The 5,000-nt window shown below is 54.0% G+C and overlaps 2 pseudogenes; both read right to left on the bottom strand.

Annotated features, from left to right (window-relative positions):
* Nucleotides 1-2,804: 2,804 nt before the first annotated feature.
* Nucleotides 2,805-2,921, bottom strand: LOC137329253 (U2 spliceosomal RNA; annotated as a pseudogene).
* A 1,294-nt stretch (nt 2,922-4,215) lies between these two features.
* On the bottom strand, nt 4,216-4,332 carry LOC137329895 (U2 spliceosomal RNA; annotated as a pseudogene).
* Between the last annotated feature and the right edge of the window lie 668 nt (nt 4,333-5,000).

Raw genomic sequence — 5,000 nt, 5'->3', positions numbered from 1 at the left:
GGGAGGGGCTGCGTTCGCGCTCTCCCCCCTGCATTGAAACTCAAAGTTCGATTTTCAATCCCATAGTCCACCAATCGGATGGGAGACGGTGTGTGTGTGTGTGTGTGTGTGTGTGTGTGTGTGTGTGTGTGTGTCAGTCAGTGTCTCTCTCTCTCTCTCTCACTCTTACTCAGAGCTGCTGTGGAAGGAAACCTTTTTAAAAAGAACTTGCATATTGAAAAAAAGATGTGTCTCAAGCTGCCGGGGCCCTGTCCATTGTCACGTTAATGGCAGGACGGGGCAGGACTGCTTTGACCAGGAGACCTGTTTTCTGGGACGCAGGTGTGAGATTCCAGGGGACCTGCTTTGTGCTGATTTCCCTGCCTCCCTCCCTCCCCCCCAGGACTTCCTTCTGAACACCTTTGTCGTTTGAGCGAGGGCCAAAAGCCTGCCTGTGAAAGGGAAGGATCAGCCGGTCAGCCCCCTGCTGGTCGCTGCTGCCAGTGCAGCAGGCGTGCGTGTGTCCTCGGCCTCGTGTCCAGGTCCCTCAGGGACTTGAGGCAGCTCTCCCCGGTGGTCTCGTGGTCAGGACCGGGCTTCGAATCCCAGTCGGGGGGGGATGACTTTCTGCTGCAGATTAATTGGCATGAAGGAAAGTCTCCCCTCCTGAGCGTAAAGCTCCACCCTCACCACCACCACCACCGCCTTTTCCTCCCCTTGACAAACGGACAGACAGACAGTCAGACAGTCAGTCCAGTTCGGGAGCGCAGCTTTCATTAAGCAATGGCGTTTGTGACAACTCATCGTCTGACAGGTTGATGATTTCCCCACACGCCTCCTGCCGAATAAAAGGCTCACCCTCCCGGACACTACCCCCAGAATCACCCCCCCCCCCCCCCGGGGTGAATATTAAGCCCGAGAACACCGACTGTAACCAACCGCAGTGAAAAGTTGAAGTGGCAACTCATTAACCAGATTTATTTTGGGCAACTCATTAACCAGATTTTTTGTTCATTTGGTTTATGAGTTGCCAAGTGTAAATCTGGTTAATGAGTTGCCACTTCAACTTTTCACTGCGGTTGGTTACAGTCGGTGTTCTCGGGCTTAATATTCGCCCCGGGGGGGGGGGGTGTATAGCGGGCGATGGCCGGTGTGGAGTGCGTTTTTTGGGGGTTGATTTTCACTTTGCCTCGCTGGTGGAATTTGTGGGAGGCAGGCAAGGGGATTGGTGTGGGCTGGTGGGCGGCAAGGGAGATGCTTGCTTCGGGGTGTTATCCTCACTTTGGTCCGCTGGTGAGAGTAGGCAGCGGCAGGCTGGCAGGCAGGCAAGTGTGATGTAGTGTGGGGTGCGGTGCAGTGCAGTGCAGTGCGGTGCTGCCCTGTCGTTTATGAAAGGTTGTAATGACACTGCTTTGCAGCTGACCATATCCACTGATTTGTGACGCCCGTATGGAGGCTGATATCTCAGGAGGGCCGAGGCCGATTTCCTCCGGGGACGGCTCGTCGCGTGCGGCAGGACGAGGCGCAGCGGACGGTACCGTGCGCTCGGAGGTGCGGCGCTGCCCGCCGGAGGTACAGCGAAAGGCTGCAAACCGCTTTCCGCCTGCTAACTCGGCGGCCGTCAGACCGACCGACTCCGCTTTACCACCGGAGCTAGAGTCGGGCAAGGGGCACCGAAGGGTACCGGAAGGATCGCGTTCGCACGACGGGAAGTCGACTAGCGGGCCGCCGAAAGCGAGCCGGGGGCCCCCGGTTTTTCTGTCCCACCTGGAGACTGATATCTCAGGAAGGCCGAGGCCGATTTCCTCCGGGGACGGCTCGTCGCGTGCGGCAGGACGAGGCGCAGCGGACGGTACCGAGCGCTCGGAGGTGCGGCGCTGCCCGCCGGAGGTACAGCGAAAGTCTGCGAACCGCTTTCCGCCTCCTCTCACCGCACGGCTCTCCTTTTCACCCACTGGCGGATTTTCACCCTCCGACTGCTCGCTACCGTCCGCTGCGCCTGGTCCGGGCCCTGTCCATTGTCATGTTAATGGCAGGGCGGGGCAGGACTGCTTTCACCAGGAACCCGGTTTTCTGGGTCAGAGGTTCCAGGGGACCTGTTTTGTGCGGACTTCCCTGTGTCCGTCCCTCCCTGCCTGCCTTCCCCCCAGGACTTCCTTCTGAACACCTTTGTCGTTTGAGCGAGGGCCAAAAGCCTGCCTGTGAAAGGGAAGGATCAGCCGGTCAGCCCCCTGTTGGTCGCTGCTGCCAGTGCAGCAGGCGTGCGTGTGTCCTCGGCCTCGTGTCCAGGTCCCTCAGGGACTTGAGGCAACTCTCCCCGGTGGTCTCGTGGTCAGGACCGGGCTTCGAATCCCGGTCGGGGGGGATGACATTCTGCTGCAGATTAATTGGCATGAAGGAAAGTCTCCCCTCCTGAGCGTAAAGCTCCACCCTCACCACCACCGCCGCCTTTTCCACCCCTTGACAAACAGACAGACAGACAGACAGACAGTCAGTCAGTCCAGTTCGGGAGCGCAGCTTTCATTTGGAAGCAGACCCTGCTTGTTTAAAGTCAACGACGCCAAGTTATTTTGCACTTTGAACTATATCGCTACGTGCGAGCGGCACTCAGCCTTGGAGAAGAAAAAAATACCACTGAGCTGAGAAAGTTCTTTTTAAAACGGTTTCCTTCCACAGCAGCTCTGAGTGTGAGAGAGAGAGAGAGAGAGAGAGAGAGAGATATCAGCTTTATTCTCAGTAATAATACACACACACACACACACACACACACACACACACACAGACACTGGGAAAGAGCTGATTTTCCTTTTGAATATCTCCCCACGGGGAGCTGCACCGTTCCCAGAAACACTGCAATACTGGGTCGATGCGTGGAGTGGACGGAGCAAGCCCCTATTCCATCTCCCAGTTCTAAAAATCAATTAAAAATAATAATAAATAATATGTGTGTGTGTGTGTGTGTGTGTGTCGGTGTCAGTATCAGTCAGTCAGTCAGTGTCTCTCTCTCTCTCTCTCTCTCTCACTCAGAGCTGCTGTGGAAGGAAACTTTTTTAAAAAGAACTTGCATATTGAAAGAAAGATGTGTCTCAAGCTGCCGGGCCCTGTCCATTGTCATGTCAATGGCAGGACTGCTTTCACCAGGAACCCGTTTTTCTGGGTCAGAGGTTCCAGGGGACCTGTTTTGTGCGGACTTCCCTGTGTCCGTCCCTCCCTGCCTGCCTTCCCCCCAGGACTTCCTTCTGAACAGCTTTGTCGTTTAAAATAATAATAAATAATATGTGTGTGTGTGTGTGTGTGTGTGTGTGTGTGTGTGTCGGTGTCAGTATCAGTCAGTGAGTCAGTGTCTCTCTCTCTCTCTCTCTCTCTCTCTCACTCAGAGCTGCTGTGGAAGGAAACTTTTTTAAAAAGAACTTGCATATTGAAAGAAAGATGTGTCTCAAGCTGCCGGGCCCTGTCCATTGTCATGTCAATGGCAGGACTGCTTTCACCAGGAACCCGGTTTTGTGGGTCAGAGGTTCCAGGGGACCTGTTTTGTGCGGACTTCCCTGTGTCCGTCCCTCCCTGCCTGCCTTCCCCCCAGGACTTCCTTCTGAACACCTTTGTCGTTTGAGCGAGGGCCAAAAGCCTGCCTGTGAAAGGGAAGGATCAGCCGGTCAGCCCCCTGTTGGTCGCTGCTGCCAGTGCAGCAGGCGTGCGTGTGTATTCGGCCTCGTGTCCAGGTCCCTCAGGGACTTGAGGCAACTCTCCCCGGTGGTCTCGTGGTCAGGACCGGGCTTCGAATCCCGGTCGGGGGGGGATGACTTTCTGCTGCAGATTAATTGGCACCTCTGAAAGAAAATCTCCCCTCCTGAGCGTAAAGCTCCACCCTCACCACCACCGCCGCCTTTTCCTCCCCTTGACAAACAGACAGACAGACAGTCAGTCAGTCAGTCCAGTTCGGGAGCGCAGCTTTCATTTGGAAGCAGACCCTGCTTGTTTAAAGTCAACGACGCCAAGTTATTTTGCACTTTGAATTGTATCGCTACGTGCGAGCGGCACTCAGCCATGGAGAAGAAAAAAATACCACTGAGCTGAGAAAGTTCTTTTTAAAAAGGTTTCCTTCCACAGCAGCTCTGAGTGAGAGAGAGAGAGAGATATCAGCTTTATTCTCAGTAATAATACACACACACACACACACACACACACACACAGAGACACTGGGAAAGAGCTGATTTTCCTTTTGAATATCTCCCCACGGGGAGCTGCACCGTTCCCAGAGACACTGCAATACTGGGTCGATGCGTGGAGTGGACGGAGCAAGCCCCCATTCCATCTCCCTGTTCTAAAAATCAATTAAAAATAATAATAAATAATATGTGTGTGTGTGTGTGTGTGTGTCGGTGTCAGTATCAGTCAGTGAGCCAGTGTCTCTCTCTCTCTCTCTCTCTCTCTCACTCAGAGCTGCTGTGGAAGGAAACTTTTTTAAAAAGAACTTGCTTATTGAAAGAAAGATGTGTCTCAAGCTGCCGGGCCCTGTCCATTGTCATGTCAATGGCAGGACTGCTTTCACCAGGAACCCGTTTTTCTGGGTCAGAGGTTCCAGGGGACCTGTTTTGTGCGGACTTCCCTGTGTCCGTCCCTCCCTGCCTGCCTTCCCCCCAGGACTTCCTTCTGAACACCTTTGTCGTTTAAAATAATAATAAATAATATGTGTGTGTGTGTGTGTGTGTGTGTGTCGGTGTCAGTCAGTGAGTCAGTGTCTCTCTCTCTCCTCTCTCTCTCTCACACTCAGAGCTGCTGTGGAAGGAAACTTTTTTAAAAAGAACTTGCTTATTGAAAGAAAGATGTGTCTCAAGCTGTCGGGCCCTGTCCATTGTCATGTCAGTGGCAGGACTGCTTTCACCAGGAACCCGGTTTTCTGGGTCAGAGGTTCCAGGGGACCTGTTTTGTGCGGACTTCCCTGTGTCCGTCCCTCCCTGCCTGCCTTCCCCCCAGGACTTCCTTCTGAACACCTTTGTCGTTTGAGCGAGGGCCAAAAGCCT

This window comes from Heptranchias perlo, chromosome 12 (genome assembly GCF_035084215.1).
Source record: "Heptranchias perlo isolate sHepPer1 chromosome 12, sHepPer1.hap1, whole genome shotgun sequence".
NCBI lineage: Eukaryota > Metazoa > Chordata > Chondrichthyes > Hexanchiformes > Hexanchidae > Heptranchias > Heptranchias perlo.
Note: the sequence above shows the minus strand (reverse complement) of the source record. Positions and strands in the feature narration are given on the sequence as shown.